At 37.7% G+C, this 18135-nt stretch overlaps 2 protein-coding genes across 11 annotated transcripts in view; one reads left to right on the forward strand and one right to left on the reverse strand.

The window, feature by feature from the left end:
• The window catches only part of ORC4 (origin recognition complex subunit 4), a 69041-nt gene extending 51065 nt beyond the window's left edge, over positions 1-17976 (reverse strand). For 2 of the 9 annotated variants that reach the window (XM_032286248.1, XM_032286253.1), the window contains exon 1: positions 17710-17976. The gene's annotated coding sequence lies outside the window, so the exon portion shown is untranslated. Of the gene's footprint in view, positions 1-17629 lie in introns of all 9 variants that reach the window. The other 7 variants (XM_032286246.1, XM_032286256.1, XM_032286252.1 and 4 more) reach the window with 6 other exon arrangements.
• A 19-nt stretch (positions 17977-17995) lies between these two features.
• MBD5 (methyl-CpG binding domain protein 5) overlaps positions 17996-18135 on the forward strand; it is a 477719-nt gene continuing 477579 nt past the window's right edge. For both annotated transcript variants that reach the window (XM_032286238.1, XM_032286241.1), the window contains exon 1: positions 17996-18129. The gene's annotated coding sequence lies outside the window, so the exon portion shown is untranslated. The remainder of the gene's footprint in view (positions 18130-18135) is intronic.

The following is an 18135-nucleotide window of genomic DNA, read 5'->3' on the forward strand; positions in this document are numbered from 1 at the left end:
AAAAAAAAAAAAAAAAAAAAAAAAAAAAAAAAAAAAAGCAGAGGTTGCAATCTCTGCTAAAAGCAGACTTTAAACCAACAAAGATCAAAAAAGACAAAGAAGGGCATTACATAATGCTAAAGGGACCAAAGCAACAAGAAGAGCTAACTATCCTAAATATATATGTACCCAACACAGGAGCACCCAGATTCATAAAGTAAGTTTTTAGAGACCTACCAAGAGACACAGACTCCCATACAAAAACAGTGGGAGACCTTAACAGCCCACTGTCAATCTAAGAAGATCAAAGAGACAGAAAATAAGGATATTCAGGACTTGATCAGCCCTGGATCAAGCAGACCTAATAGACATCTACAGAGCTCTCCACCCCAAATCAACAGAATATGCATTCTTCTCAGCAGCACATTGCACTTATTCTAAAATTGACCAGATAGTTGGAAATAAAACATTCCTCAGCAAATGCCAAAGAATACAAATTATAGCAAACAGTCTCTCAGACCACAGTGCAATCAAATTAGAACTCAGGATTAAGAAACTCAATCAAAAACACACAAGTATATGGAAACTGAATAGCCTGCTCCTGAATGACTACTGGGTAAGTAACAAAATTAAGACAGAAATAATTAAGTTCTTTGAAACCAATAAGAACAAAGACAAAACATACCAGAATCTCCAGGGCACAGCTAAAGCAGTGTTAAGAGAGAAATTTATAGCACTAAAAGCCCATAGGAGAAAGCAGGAAAGATCTAAAGTCAACACCCTAACATCACATTTAAAAAAAAAAACTAGAGAAGCAAGAGCAAACAAATTCAAAAGCTAGCAGAAGACAAGAAATAGCTAAGATCAGAGCAGAACTGAAGGAGTTAGAGAAATGAAAAACTCTTCAAAAAAACACAATGAATCCAGGAGGTGATTTTCTGAGAAGATTAACAAAATAGATAGACCTCTAACCAGACTAATAAAGAAATGAGAGATGAATCAAATAGACACAATACAATATGATACAGGGGATATCACCACTGATCCCACAGATATACAAACTACCATCAGAGAATACTATAAACACCTCTATGCAAATAAATGAGAAAATCTAGAAGAAATGGATACATTTCTACATACATACACACACCAAGACTAAACCAAGAAGTCAAATCTCTGAATAGACCAATAACGAGTTCTGAAATTGAGGCAGTAAATAATAGCCTACTAACCAACAACATCCCAGGACCAGATGGATTCATAGGCAAATTCTACCAGAAGTACAAAAGAGGAGCTGATACCATTCCTTCTGAAACTATTCCTAACAATAGAAAAAGAGGGACTCCTCCCTAATTCATTTTATGAGTCCAGCATCGTCCCAATACCAAAACCTGGCAGAGACACAACAAAAAAAGATTTCAGGTCAATATCCCTGATAAACATCCATGCGAAAATCCTCAAATATAGGCAAAGCGAATCTGGTGGCACATCAAAAAGCTTACCCACCATGATCAAGTCAGCTTCATCCCTGGTATGCAAGGCTGGTTCAACATATATAAATCAGTAAATGTAATTCATCAGATAAACAGAATCAATGACAAAACCACGATTATCTCAATAGATGCAGAAAACCCTTTGCTAAAATTCAACACTCCTTCAGGCTAATAACTCTGAGTAAACTAGGTATTGATGGAATGGATCTCAAAATAATAAGAGCTATTTATGAGAAACCCACAGCCAATATCATCTTAAATGGGCAAAAGCTGGAAGCATTCCCTTTGAGAACTAGCACAAGAGAAGGATGCCCTCTCTCACCATTCCTATTCAACATAATATTGGAAGTTCTGGCCAGGGCAATCAGGCAAGAGAAAGAAATGAGGTTTATTTAAATAAGAAGAGAGGAAGTCAAACTATTTGCAGATGACATGACTGTATATTTAGAAAACCCCATTGTCTCAGCCCAGTCTTCTTAAGCTGATAAGCAACTTCAGCAAACTCTCGGGATACAAAAATTAATCTGAAAAAGTCACAAACATTCTTACACACCAATAATAGACAAACAGAGAGCCAAGTCATGAGTGAACTCCCATTAGCAACTGCTATAAAGAGAATAAAATACCTTGGAATACAACTTACAAGGGATGTGAAGGACCTCTTCAAAAAGAACTATAAATCACTGCTCAAGGAAATAAGAGTGTACACAAAAATATGGAAAAACATTCCATGCTCATGGATAGGAAGGATATCATGAAAATGGCCATACTGCCCAAAGTACCTTATAGATTCAATGCTATCCCTATGAAGCTACCATTGACTTTCTTCACAGAATTAGAAAAAACCTACTTTAAATTTCATATGGAACTAAAAAAAGAGCCTGTATAGCCAAGACAATTCTAAGCAAAAAGAACAAAGCTGGAGGCATCATGCTACCTGACTTCAAACTATACTACAAGGCTACAGTAACCAAAACAGCATGGTACTGGTACCAAAACAGATATACAGACCAATGGAACAGAACAAAGACCTCAGAAATAATGCCACGCATCTGCAACTATTTGATCTTTGACAAACCTGACAAAAACAAGCAATGGGGAAGGGATTCCCTTTAATAAAGTTAATAAATGGTATTGGGAAAATTGGCTAGCCATATGCAGAAAACAGACACTGGACCCCTTCCTTACACCTTATACAAAAATTAACTCAAGTTGGATTAAAGACTTAAATGTAGGATCTAAAACCATAAAAACCCTAGAAGAAAACTTAGGCAATACCATTCAGGACATAGCAAAGACTTCATGACTAAAACACCAAAACCAATTCCAATGGAAGCCAAAACTGACAAATGGGATCTAATCAAAGTAAAGAGCTTCTGCACAGCAAAAGAAACTATCATCAGAGCGAACAGGCAACCTACAGAATGGGAGAAAATTTTTGCGATCTATCCATCTGACAAAGGCTTAATATCCAGAATCTACAAAGAACTTAAGCAAATTTACAAGAAAAAAAAATCTGATCAAAAAGTGGGCAAAGGATATGAACAGACACTTCTCAAAGAAGACATTTATTTATGTGGCCAACAGACATATGAAAAAAAGCTCATCATGACCGGTCATTAGACAAATGCACAAAACCAAAATGAGATACCATCTCATGCCAGTTAGAATGGTAATCATTAAAAAGTCAGGAAACAACAGATGCTGGAAAGGATGGGAGTGTAAATTAGTTAAACCATTGTGGAAGACAGTGTGGTGATTCCTCAAGGATCTAGAACCAGCACTACCATTTGACCCAGTAATTCCATTACTGCATATACACCAAAAGGATTATAAATCATTCTACTCTAAAGACACACACACATATGTTTACTGCAGCACTGTTCACAATAGCAAAGATTTGGAACCAGCCCAAATGCCCATCAGTGATAGACTGGATACAGAAAATGTGGCACATATACACCATGGAATACTATGCAGCCATAAAAAAGAATGAGTTTGTGTCCTTTGCAGGGAAATGGATGAAGACAGAAACCATCAGTCTCAGCAAACTAACACAGGAATAGAAAATCAAACACTACATGTTCTCACTTGTGAGAGTTGAACAATGAGAACACATGAACACAGGGAGGGGAACATCACACACTGGGGCCTGTTGGTGGGTGCAGGGCTAGGGAAAGGATAGCATTAGTAGAAATACCTAACATAGATGACAGGTTAATGGGTGCAGCAAACCACCATGGCACACGTATACTTATGTAACAAACCTGCATGTTCTGCACATGTATCTTGGAACTTAAAGTTTAATTACAAAAAAAAATTAAAATAGATCTCTTTTTTCTTGCAGAGGAGGCAGAGCAAGATGGATGAAGAGAATCTCCAGGAATCACCCCTCAGCAGGAACACCAAACTGAAAAATTATCCATGCAAAAAAACTGCCTTCATAAGAATCAGCGAATCAGCTGGGCGCAGTGGTACATGCCCATAATCCCAGCACTTGGAAGGTTGAGGCAAGTGGATCATTTTAGCTCAGTTCAAGACAAGCCTGGGCAACATGATTAAATCCTGTCTCTACAAAAAGTACAAAAATTAGCTGTGCATGGTGGTATGCTCCTGTAATCCCAGCTACTCAGGAGGCTGAGTTAGGAGGATCGCTTGAGCCCAGGAGGGCAGTCCAGGCTGCAATGAGTTGAGATCATGCTACTGCACTCCAGCCTGGGTGACAGAGTAAGACCCTGCCTCAAAACAAACAAACAAACAAAAACAAAATCAGGTGAGCAATCATAGCACCTGGTTTTAACATAATATCAAGGACAGAGGCATTGAAGAAGGTAGGAAAGACAGTCTTGCGCTGACTATACCACCCCTCCTCCAACCCCAGGCAGCACAGCACTGAGAATCTGTGTGCTTGGGAGAGAGAGTGAAAGTAAGTCTGGGACTTTGCATTGGAACTCAGTGCTGCTCTGTAACAGCAGAACACAACACAGGGCATTCTGCTAGTGCCTACAGAAGGAGCATTTAGATCAGTCCTATGCCAGACAGAAATCTTCTACCCTAGGAGAAGTAGTTGGCCTTCATCACATTATGACTAAGTGATCTAGGGCCTAGAATAAATATGAGTAACAGTGAGGCCACAAGGACTGCATCCTTTGGCAAGCCTTGGTTTTGCACTGGTCTTGGAGGTAATGGAAATGAGATAAAACCCAGTGTAACACCACCTGTGGCAGACAAGGAAATCCCTGAGTCAACCCTCTCCAACTCCTTCAGCTTACGGGGGAGAAGGAATAGTACAGAGAACTTTGTCTTGCAACCTGAGTATAGGCTCAGTCATAGTAAAATAAAGCAAAAGAGAGATTTCTGAAGGTTTTGATAGCAAGCTTTTGCTCCCGGATGGCATTTACAGATTCACCCTGGGCTAGAAGGGAATGGCTGCCCTGATGGGATGGATTCAGTCTTGGAAGAATTTACCACCTGCTGACTAAAGTGGCATTTGGCCTTGAATAACAGCCAGTGGCAGTCACACAGGATTGGTTGTGGCCCTTGGGTGAGCCCCAATACTGTGCTGGTCTGCAAGGCTTCAGATGCAACTCAGCACAGTTCCAACTGTGGTGGCTACAGGAGTGCCTGTGTCAACCCCCTCCAACAATGGGCAGGCCAGTACAAAGAAAGGCTCCGGACTGAACGAAAGGAAAGGTAGAGAGCATGAGACTCTGCCTAGTAATCCAGGGAATTCTCCCAATTATTTCCCAAGTCCATGAAGACTGTGTACGTAGGAGTCTGCAAGAGTCACAGCGTTCCTGTGCATCAGATGCTCCTTAATGCCAAAACGGTTGCAGTGACTATAGGCTTAGGTCACAACACTCAATCTGCTTTGATTTCTTGGAAAGAACCCTGGAGAGAGACAGGAATAAACAAACCTAAACTGTGAAGTCTAGCTCTTTGATGCCTAGACATCAATGAACATCCACAATGATCAAGAACATGTAGGAAAACAGACCAATCTTGGAGCAATAAAGATATGTGACCTTTCAGATGGGAAATTCAAAATAGCAGTCTTGAGAAAGCTCAATGAAATTCAATATAAAAGAGATTAGAAATTCAGGATTATATCAGAGAAATTTAACAAAGTCACTGAAATAATAAAAATCAAGCAGAAATTCTGAAGCTGTAAAATTCGACAAGCTGAAATTCCATCAACCTCTCAACAGCAAAAGAATGAATTAGTGAGCTTGAAGACAGGTTATAGGAAAATACAGTCAGGAGGAAAAATAATAAAAAAGAATGAAGTATGCCTACAGGATCTGAAAATAGCACCCCAAAGGCATAATCTAAGAGTTATTGGCCTTAAAGAGGATGTAAAGAAAGAGACTGAGGTAGAAAGTTTACTCAAAGAAATAATAGCAAAGTACTTTTCAAACTTAAAGATATGAATATACAGGTAAAGGAAAGTCAAAGGACACCAAATAGATTCAACCCAAATAAGATTACCTTAAGGGAGATAAAGGTAAAGTCTCAAAGGTCAAAGACAAAGAAAGGATGCTTAAAATGGCCAAAGAAAAGAAGTAACTATATAAAGGAGTTGTACTACATCTGGCAGCAAACTTTAGTAGAAACCCTACAGGCCAGAAAAGAGTAGGTTGACAAACTTCAGCTGAAACTCTGCAGGCCAGAAGAGAGTAGAATGTTATTAGGTTGGGGCAAAAGTAACCACAGTTTTTGCAATTACTTTTACTGGCAAAAACCACGATAACTTTTGTACCAACCTAATACATTCATGGAAATTATCCTTGAAATATGAGGGAGACATGAAGGCTTGCCTAGACTAATAAAAGTTGAGGGATTTCATCAACACCAGACCCATCTTCAAAAAATGTTAAAGGGAAATTTTTCAATCTGAAAGAAAAGGACATTAACAAGCAACAAGAAATCATCTGAAGGTATAAAACTCACTGGTAAAAGCAAGTGCACAGATAAACACAGACTACCCTAACCGCTCATATCTTTAGTAGGAAAATTAAAAGACAAATCTATCAAAAAAAAAAACAAAAAACAAAACAAAACTACTCCAAAACTTAAAATATAAAAATATATAGACAAAAGTCAGAAAGTAAAAGGATGGAGTAAAAATATACAGGTTTTTAGTTTTCTCTGTGGTTGTATTTTTTATTTTCTTTGCAATCAGAGTTGTCATCAGTTGCAAAAAACTGGCTATAAGTTGTTATTTGCTAACCTCGCAGTAATAACAAAACAAAAACCTCTAATAGAAATTAGGCTGGGTGCAGTGGTTCATGCCTGTAATCCCAGCACTTTGGGAAGCCAAGGAGGGAGGATCACCTGAGGTTGGGAGTTCCTGACCAGACTGATCAACATGGAGAAAACCCGTCTCTACTAAAAATACAAAATTATCTGGATGTGGCGGCGCATGCCTATAATCCCAGCTATTCAGGAGGCTGAGGCAAGAGAATCTCTTGAACTCAGGAGGCAGAGGTTGCAGTGAGCCAAGATTGTGCCATTGCACTCCAGCCTGGGCAACAAGAGCAAAACTCTGTCTCAAGGGAAAAAAAAAAAAAAGAAATTAAAATATACTACCAAAAAATAACTTTAGCACAAAAGAAGACAAGTAAATAGAAAGGGGAAGAAGCCCAAGAGAACAACCAGAACAACAAAAAGGCAGTAGTAAGTCCTTACCTATCAATAATAATACTGAATGTAAATGGACTAAATCTTCACTATGAAAACATAGATTAAAAACAAAAAGATGCATGGTGGTGCGTGCCTGTAATCCCAGCTACTCAGGAGGCTGAGGCAGGAGAATTGCCTGAACCCAGGAGGCGGAGGTTGCAGTGAGCCGAGATCGCGCCATTGCACTCCAGCCTGGGTAACAAGAGTAAAACTCCGTCTCAAAAAAAAAAAAAAAAAAAAAAGATGGAAAAAGATACTACATGCAAGTAGAAATGCAAAAAAAGTTCAAGTAGCTTTGTATTCATTTTTAGATAAAATAGACTTCAACACAAAAACTGTGAAAAGAGAGAAGGGTTATTATATAATATAAAAGGTTTTAATTCAGCAAGAGGATATAAAAATTATAAATACATATCTATCCAACACAGAAGCACCCAGATATATAAAGCCAAGTTAATTAGAGTTAAGGAGGCAGAACCCAATACAGTAATGACTTGGGACTTCAACAGTCCACTTTCACCATTGGACAGGTCATCTAGACAGAAAAATCAAGAAAGAAACAATGAATGTTTTCTGCACTAATAGATTAAATGGACCTAACAGCCACTGACAGAAGCTGTCATCCAACAGCTTCAGAATACACATTCTTCTCTTCAGCACATGAAACATTTCTCAAGGATGGATCCTAAATTCTCCAATCAAAAGATACAGAGGAGCTGAAGGGCTATACAAAACAAGGCCCTACTATCTGCTACATATAAGAAACTCACTTCATTTATAAAAATATAGATAGACCAAAAGATCGAAAGAGATATTTCATGCAAACAGAAACTCAAAAAGAGCCCCATCAAGTCAGGCCACAAAACAAGTCTGATAAAAATTATCAAGTATCTTTTCTAACCACAATGAAATAAAAGTAGGAATAAATAACAGGTGGAACTTTGGAAAGTATACAAACACATAAGAATTAAACAATACGTACCTGAACAACCAATGAAGTAATTAAGAAGAAAATTAAAAAATTTCTTGAAACAAATGAAAATGGAAACACAACCTACTAAAACCTGTGAGATACAGTTAAAATTAATATTAGAGGGAATGTTTATGGCAATAAATGTGTAAATCAAAAAGTAGAAAACTAAAAAATAAACAACCTAGTAATGCATCTTAAAGAACTAGAAAAGCAAGAGAATGCCAAGCCCCAAATTAAGAAAATAAATAATGAAGAAAACAAGAAAATAAATAATAAAAAACAAATAAAATTGAGACTAAAAGAAAAAAATAGAAGAGATGGATGAAATGAAAAGGGTTGTTTGGAAAGAAGATTCAAACAAAGAAAAAATAAGATCCAAATAAAATCAGAGACAAAAAAGGAGACATTACAACTGACATCACAAAAATTCAAAGCATCACTGGAGACAATCTTGAACAACAATATGCCAATAAACTGGAAAACCCAGAAGAAATGAATAAATTCCTAGATACATATAGCCTACCAAGAACGAAACATTAAAAAAACCAAAATCTAAATAGACCAATAGTAAGTAACAAGATAGAAACAATAATAAAAAGTCCCCCATCACAGAAAAGGCCAGGACTTCATGACTTAGTCTCTGAATTCTACCAAACATTTAAAGAACATCAATCCTACTCAAATCATTCCCAGAAATCACGGAGGATCTCCAAACTCATTTTATGAGACCAGATTTAATCTTTTTGTTTTTTTTTCTTCTGAGACAGAATCTCACTCTGTTGCCCAGGCTGGAGTACAATGGTGTGATCTTGGCTCACTGCAACCTCTGCCTCCTGGGTTCAAGTGATTCTCGACTCAGCATCCTGAGTAACTGGGATTACAAGCATGAGCCACTACGCCCAGCTAATTTTCATATTTTTAGTAGACAAGGGTTTCACCATGTTGGCCAGGCTGGTCTCAAATTCCTGGCCTTAGGTGATCTGCCCACCTCAGTCTCCCAAAGTGCTAGGATTACAGGCATTAGCCACCATGCCTGGCCCCAGATTTATTCTGATACCAAAACCCGACAAAGATACAACAGCAACAAAAGGAAACTATAGGCCAGTATCTGTCATGAAAATAGATATAAAAATCCTCAACAAAATATATCAAACCAAATTCAACAATGAATTAAAAAGATTGTCATAATCAAGTGGGATTCATCCCAGGGATGCAAGGATGGTTCAACGTAATGTAAATCAAACAATATGATATATCATATCAACAGAATAAGAACAAAAAGTGTATGATCATTTCAATAGATGCCAAAAAATTTTTTTGATAAAATTTGGTAACCCTTCATGATAAAAACTCTTAGCAAACTAGGGACAAAAGAGTCATACCTCAACATGATAAGGCCATATAACACAAACCCACAGTTAGTATCAGACTGAATGGGGGAAAAGCTGAAAGCCTTTCTTCTAAGATCTAGAAGAAGATAAGGGTGCACATTTTCACTACTATCATTCAAGACAGTAATACAAGTCCTAGCCAGAGTAAACAGATAAGAGAATAAATAAAGGACATCCAAATTGGAAAGGAAGAAGTAAAATTATCATTGTTTGCAGCTGATGTGATCTTATGTTTAGAAAACCTAAAGACTCCAACAAATGACTATTAGAACGAATAAACAAATTCAGTAACATTGCAGTGTATGAAATCAACATACAAAAATCCACAGAATTCTCTATGCCAACAGTGACAACCTATCTGAAAAAGAAATCAAGAAGGTGATCCCATTTACAATAGCTACAAATAATTTTAAATACCTAGGAATAAACTTAAACAACTACAAGGCAAACTATAAAACACTGATGAAATTAATATAAGAGAATACAAACAAATGAAAAGACATCCTATGCTCATGGGTTGAAAAAAATTAATATTGTTAAAATAACAATACTACCCAATACAATCTATATATTCGAAGCAATCTCTATAAACAGCAATGACAATCTTCACAGAAACAGAAAAAAAAAATACTGAAATTGTATGGAAACACAAAAGACTCCATATAAACAAAACAATCCTGACCAAAAACAAAGCTGGTAACTGGTAGAGTATCACACTACCAGACCTCAAAATATACTACGAAGCTGTAGTAACCAAAATAGCATGGTACTGGCATAAAAACAGACACACAGAACAACAGAATGGAGCCCAGAAATTTATCCATGTATTTAAAGCCAATTAGTTTTTTTAGCAAGATGACAAAAACACTCATTGAGGAAAGAACAGTCTCTTCAATAAATGGTGTTGAGAAAACCGGATGATATATTCAGAAGAACAAAAGTAGACCCCTAACTCTTGCCATATATAAAAACCAAAGAAAAATGCATTAAAGACTTAAATCTATGAAACTACTAGAGGAAACTGCTGGGCAAAAACTCTAGGATACTCGTTTAGGCAAAGATTTCTTAAATAAGACCTCAAAAACACAAGCAACTGAAGCAAAATAAAATAAAATATCAACAAATGGCATCACTCCAAGCCAAAAAGTTTCTGCACAGCAGTGAAAACAATAAAGTGAAGACATAACATGCAGAATGGGAGAAAAGATTTCAAACCATTATCTGACAAAGGATTAATACCAGAATAAATGAGTCTCAAATGACTCAATAGGAAAAAAACAAACAATCTGATTTTAAAATGGGCAAAAGATCTGAGGAGACGTTTCTCAAGAAGAAATACAAATGGCAAAGAGGTCTATAAAAAATGCTCCACCTTATTTATCATGAGAGAAATACAAATCAAAACTACAATGAGGTATCACCTCACCCCAGTCCAAATGGCTTTTATCAAAAAGACAATCAATAGTAGATGCTGGTGAGAATGTGGTGAATGGGGACCCCTGTACACTGTTGGTGGAGATGTAAACTGGCACAGTCACAAGACAGAACAGTATGGAACTTCCTAAAAACACAACAAATAGAACTACAATTCAGCAATCCCACTACTGAGTATATATCCCAAAGAAAGGAAATCAGTATATAAAAGAGGTATCTGTACTCCCGTGTTAAATGCAGCACGATACACAATAGCCAGGATATAGAATCAACCTAACTGTAAATCAACGGATGGATAAAGACACGTGGTACATATACACAATGGAATGTTATTCAGCCATTAAAAAGATTGAAATCCTGTCATTTTTAACTACACAGATGTAACTGGCAGACATTATGTTAATGGAAATAAGCCAGGCATTTTGGCAAGTATCACATGTTCTCATGCATATATGGAAGCTTCAAAAAAAATTTTGGGCTCAAAGCATAAATATCTTAAAATCAAATCTCAAAAATAAAAAAGAAAGATAATTAGGGTTTTATTTATGGTAGTGGCAGACAGGACAAACCTTTCTGCTGAGGCCAACAAAAAAACTAAAAAAAAATGAATGAAATAAGGTAATGTGAAATTACATACCAAATTCCATGTCAAAGTAAACCAGAAGTAAACCATACACCCAGTAATTTTTGTGCTTAGGACATTTTCCTATCTAGAAGAAAAGGCTGAAAAAAAGGCTAAGCTAATGGAAGATGTGTTGGACTATGGTAAAACATCAAAACACAAGGCTGGGTGAGGTGGCGCACGCCTGTAATCCCAGCACTTTGAGAGGCCCAGGCAGGAGAACTGCTTGAGCCCAAGGGCTCAGGATCATCGTGCACAATACAGTGAGACCTTGTTGTTGTTGTTTTTTTAAATAATATTAAAAATAAAAGATAAAAATAAAAGCACAGGGCCCACCAAAGCTGGGGACTCAGATAAGCCATCCAATTTACATTTATAGTTTAAGGACAATATCATTAGGATAAGAGAAAATTGAAGGAAAGAAGAATTCATGGTCTTAAAGTCTTGCTCAATGTCATGTGTATAACGGAAGGAGTCCCAACTTTTGAACATGAATAAAGTGACTTGGGACCGACAGCACCCCTAGGGATCTTTCCTAGAAAAATACACCTTCTTAAGAAAGACACTAATATTCTAGCATTCTTCTTTTCCTATAACTTTTTAAATGCAACTAGTAATCAAGGCACACAAGAAAAAAATATCATGAGCCAGCAGACACAGACACAGAAAATTTAGAAACTGGAATTATCTGTAACAAACAACAAATGAACAATGAATACAATCAGCCATTCACAGCCACAGATTCCCTCAACCAAGGGTTTAAAAAAATGTATAGTTTTAAAAATACAACAAAAAATAACAGAAATTAAAAAAAACCAAGACAGTAAAACAATTATTTACATAGCATCTACATTGTAGTAGGTACCATAAGTAATCTAGAGATTATTTAAAATACGTGGGAGGATGTGTGTAGGCTGTATGCAAATATGATGGCATTCTATATAAGGAATTTGAGCTGCCTGTGGATTGTCATATCTGCACAGGGTTCTGAAATCAATCTCCGGCAGACACTAAGAAGCAACTATAGAAAGTAAGAATATCACCAATATCTTTAAAAAGATACTGATGCACTGATTTAAAAATCTCAATGAACACAAGGCAAAATAAAGAATTCCACACGATGATTTAATATTGTCTCTACCCCCAGAACCACACTTGACTAGGAAAAAAATAAAAAGGGCCGGACACAGTGGCTCACACCTGTAATCCCGGCACTTTGGGAGGCCGAGGCTGGTAGATCACAAGGTCAGGAGTTAGAGACCAGCCTGGCCAATGTGGTGAAACTCTATCTCTACTAAAAAACAAAAGTTAGCTGGGCTTGGTGGCGCATGCCTGTAGTTTCCGCTACTTGGAAGGCTGAGGCAGAAGAATCCCTTGAACCCGGGAGGCAGAGGTTGCAGCGAGCCGAGATGGGGCCACTGCACTCCAGCCTGGGCGACAGAGCAAGACTCCATCTCAAACAAAGAAAGAAAGAAAAACAGAATTCTACACAAAAGCATCAGAGTGAAACAGCAGAAAATTTATTAACCCCCCAAAAAAAATTCTGAAAGATTTCCTTCAAAACAGTAAGAATTATTAGGTGGGTAAAAAATTAATTGTGGTTGTTGCATTGTTGGAATTTGCCATTTGATACTGGAATACATTCTTAAATAAATGTGGTTATGTTATACATCATTTTAATGGGCATTTCTTGCTTTTTTTTTTTTTTTTTTGCTAATGACTTATTTGCTATTTTTATTTATATTTATTTTAGACTATGGAAATGAGTTTACACAAAAAGCAAATTCAAGCAATTTTCTTATTCAAGTTCAAAACTGGAAAGGTGAAAAAGCTTGGTAAGTGGGTGCCTCACAAGCTAAGCAAAAATTGTAAAAACTGCTCTTTTGAAGCGTTGTCTTCTCTCATTCTTCACAACAATGAACCATTTCTCAATCAGACTGTGAGGTGTGACAAAACATAGATTTTATATGACAACCAGCAATGACTAGCTCAGTGGCTGGACAGAGAAGAAGCTCCAAAGCATTTCACAAAGCCAAACTTGAACCAAAAAAAGGTCATGGTCACTGTCTGGTGGTCTGATCCACTGCAGCTTTCTGCATCCTGGAGAAACCATTATATCTGAGAAGTATCCTCAGCAAATTGATGAAATACACTTAAAACTGTATGCCTGCAGCCAGCATGGGTCAGCAGAAAGGACCCAATCCTTCTCCACAATAATGCCCAACTGCACATTGCACAACCAACACTTCAAAAGTTGAATGAATTGGGCTATGAAGTTTTGCTTCATCCACCATATCACCTGACTTCTCATCAACTGACCACTGCTTCTTCCAGCTTCTCTATAACTTTTTGCAGGGAAAATGCTTCCACAACCAGCAGGATGCAGTAAAATGCTTTCTGAGAGTTTTGTGAAATCCTGAAGCAAGGATTCTTATAGGAATAAACAACCTTATTTCTCATTGGCAAAAATGTGTTGATTATAATGATTCCTATTCTGATTAATAAAGACACATTTGAGCCTAGTTATAATGATTTAAAATTCACAGTCCAAAACCACAATTCCTTTTGCATGAACCTAGTAGATTGACAGCTGATTTATCAAAATCAGTAATGAAAGCCAAAAGCAGTGGGATGTTACCTTTAAGGTTTAAGTAAAACAAATAACCACAAATCTACAATATCCCCAAAACTTTTTTCAAGATAAAAGGCAAAACAAAAAATTAAGACAAAGCAAAAAACTTAAGAGAATCAGAATGTCTGCATTATACTACTCAGTGTGCTAAAGCAAAAGTTAAAAGATGCCAAAAGAAAAGTCAGAGATGCAGGAAGAAATTAAGAAGTGGTAAACACATAGGGACATCTAGCTAAAAGTACTATCCACCAGAAATACAGTAAAAGTGACATAAGTAATTTAAAATTTTCTAGTGTTGACACTAAAAGTAAAACAAGGTGAAATTAATTATAATTCCAACATGTAATCATAATAAAAAACTGAGGTATTTTACATTGTTTTCATACTGTCTTTGAAATCTGGTCTTTATAGAATATCACAATGTAGATGCTCAGTTAAAACTGCCATTAAAAATACTGGATCTACATTTTTATATAATTTACAGTTAATGCTGGGTACAGTGGCTCATACCTGTAACCCCAGCACTTTGGGCGGCCAAGGCAAGTAGATCACTTGAGGTCAGTATTTCAAGATCAGCCTAGCCAAAATGGTGAAACTTCACCTCTACTAAAAATAAAAACATTAGCCAGGCGTGGTGGCACATGCCTGAAATCCCAGCTACTCGGCAGGCTGAGGCAAAAGAATCATTTGAACTCGGGCAGTGGAAGTTGCAGTGAGCCAAGATCGTGCTACTGTAATCCAGCCTGGGTGACAGAGTGAGACTCCATCTCCAGGAAGAAAAAAAAAATCTCCAAAAGTAAAAATAATTTGTGGTTAAGAAACGTTTATGTGTCTCAGTTGTTCCAAACATACAGGTTTTACAATAACCAAATCAAGTGTCAGTTTTTAAACTTCATTGAATACTAAATAAAAGTAAAAATTCAGTTCCTCAGTCACACTAGCCACATTTCAAGTGCTCAAAAGACACACACAGCTAGTAGCTACTATGCTGAATAGCACAGACAGAAGATTAAAAAATAACCCCACCAAAGATTTAAAAAGACAATGCACAAAAGATGTAAAAATTAAAAAGACAATTCTAGAAAGAGGAAATCCAAATAGCTGGTAAGTTTTTGAAAAAGTGTTCAAACTCTTTAGTATCCTGAGCAGGGTAAATTAAAACAACAGTAAGATAAAGCCACATTTATCAAGTTGGGAAAAATAAAAATAACTCTTCGTGAGACAATAAAAATAAAGGGATCTACCATATACTGCTATTGTAGTATACAGTAGTGCATCTACTTTGGAAAAAGCATACTAGTGAAGTTGAAGATAAACATACATACTCTACAAAAATACATGATAATGTGCATAAAAATACATGTACAAGAACATTCATAATAGCATTATTCATAATTGCCAAAAATGGAACACAATCCAAATGTTTATTAATATTAGACTACTTAAACTGTGGCTCATTTCCATTAAGACTTTTTATACTATACTTACTATACTATAGATATTACTATATTGCAATATAAGAACTATACTACAGATATTACTATATTGCAATAGAAGAACTAAATGTACTATTTAAATCTTAGCTGCATGAGAGAAAAAGATACTTAATAATACGTAACATATAATCCACTTACATACAATTAAAAAACAGGCTAAATGAATCTAAATGCTGACATAGGTGGTTAAGAAATACTAAGAAAGAAAGCAGTAAATAATTGCCATTAAAATCAGGATACTGGACCGGGCACGGTGCCTCACGCCTGTAATACCGGCACTTTGGGAGGCCGAGGCAGGCGGATCACCTGAGGTCGGGAGTTCAAGACCAGCCTAACCAACATGGAGAAACCCCGTTTCTACTAAAAATACAAAACTAGCCGGGCATGGTGGTGCATGCCTGCAATCCTAGCTACTCGGGTGGCTGAGTGAGGCAGGAGAATCGCTTGAACAGGAAGGCAGAAGTTGCGGTGAGCTAAGATCGCGCCATTGCACTCCAGCCTAGGCAACAATAGTGAATTTAAAAAAAAAAAAAAAAAAAATCAGTAGGTTGTTAAACCCTGAAAGAACTGAGGAAGGGGATGACATCAGGAATAGACTGAAGAGGGGAGCTTCTTAGGTTCTTGACTGTGGTTACAAGGAATTCACTTTATATTCATTATACTATGTATTGATGTTTGTATGCTTAAATACTAAATATACAGAAAAAAATACAAAAGATTTAAAATTGTATCTAATTGTTAAATGTCTGTTTCATACATCAGACATTGCCTTGCTGTATTTTTTTTTAATTACAAAGTGGCAGACATTTGGTTACACTATAAAGAAAATTTTAAAGCACAGGAGTCTAATTTTGATTCCATCAGACATGATTTCGGTACACAACACAGAAGCTAGTAAGCGTTAAGCAATGATGCATAAATTGGGTCCACTGCCAAAACTTACGGAAAGTAAAACGTGGAAAATTAGTACCTTTAACTGATAGTGTACCCCTAAAGAACCTACACCACAGAATTAAATACCAACATAATAAACAGGAAGAATTTTAGATTCTTTGTTTTAAAAGAAAGTACAATAATATTCCTTCAGAATACCTTTACAAAACAACTGAGACTGTAATGATTTACATTAAGATTGTGTGAAAACTATGTGAAAAAGAACCAGTACTATTTTACTATAAAAGCCTTACTAGCGTAAATTTATAAATCCGTTGTTAAACATTTTGAGTTAATTCTAATTTTATGATAGAATCTCATTATTTTCAGCAAAAACAGCTAACATTTGGCAAAGCAAAGGCTCAAAAGCTAAGGATAGTAACCAAAGAAACTTAAGAGGAAACAGTCCTTTTAAAACTCTCATTTACAGTATAAGGGGAAACTTTGAACACGCCTCTTCTATTCATCAATCGTAAAACTCAACATTAAGGACTACACAATCCCACACCCCTCTTTGAGAAAAAGCAAAGGCTTTGTGTTGCAGCAACAACGGAAGAGATGGAAGAAAGCTCCACTCAAGTCTTCCCTGCCTGCTTCCCCAAAGCCACTCCAGAATACCAGGGAGGGTTGAGAGGTAAGGCATGAAGGCCGCAATATCCAATATAAGCAACGCGACTGATGCATCTGGTCAAAATTCATACAGAGGACTTGTCTCTGTCCCCGGATAGAGGTCCCCCGTTCTGCAGTCATGAGGGTCAGCTGCTGGCTTCACAATTCCGTGCTCTCTTACACCCGGAACGTCACGCTTCTCACCTACCACCCCGATGCAGAGCTAGTCTCAGGACTCCCTGCACTTGTGAAAGATTCGTTGGCAACCTCAAGGGGAGGCCACCAGACAGAGCTCGCTTGGTCCTGGCCTTCCCGGCCTACACAAGCCTGGCCCCTTCCCAATTCCCAATCTCCCCAGCCTTCCATCCACCCCCTTTCGATTCACCTTTCGCCACCGACGCCCTTGGCCTTCGTTTATGGCAAGTTTACCCCACCGTTAACTCTCGCATAAAAGCCTGCCTTTACCAGGGCAAAGAGCGGAACCAACGCCTGCAGGAATCGCTTTACCCGATCGCCTGGCCACGTCCTCTGCTAGGATTCACCTGATGTTGCCGACGGTACACAACCACTCCCGGCATGCCCAGCGCACGCACCACCTCTCCCACCCCGCCCCTCTCCCGCCCAAACACGTGACCTCCTTTCGTCTCTGTCCACGCCCACTTCCGTTCCTCCACTTTCCCTTAGAAAGGAGGAGGGAGCTGGGGGTGTTAAAAGCGTAGCGACTTCCTCCTCCTCCCCGCCCCCGCCCCCGCCCCTGTACCCCCTTCTACAATGTCTTCCGGGTCGCAATCGCCTCAGCGCCTTCTGGGAAAATATCTCATTTCCTCCCCTCCCCCTCCTCCTGCCTTCAACCAACCAGCCACCCGTCAGAGAGGGACATGCGCAGTGAGT

The sequence above is a fragment of the Sapajus apella genome, unplaced genomic scaffold (genome assembly GCF_009761245.1).
Source record: "Sapajus apella isolate SASKATOON/1434 unplaced genomic scaffold, GSC_monkey_1.0 scaffold18, whole genome shotgun sequence".
Lineage (NCBI taxonomy): Eukaryota > Metazoa > Chordata > Mammalia > Primates > Cebidae > Sapajus > Sapajus apella.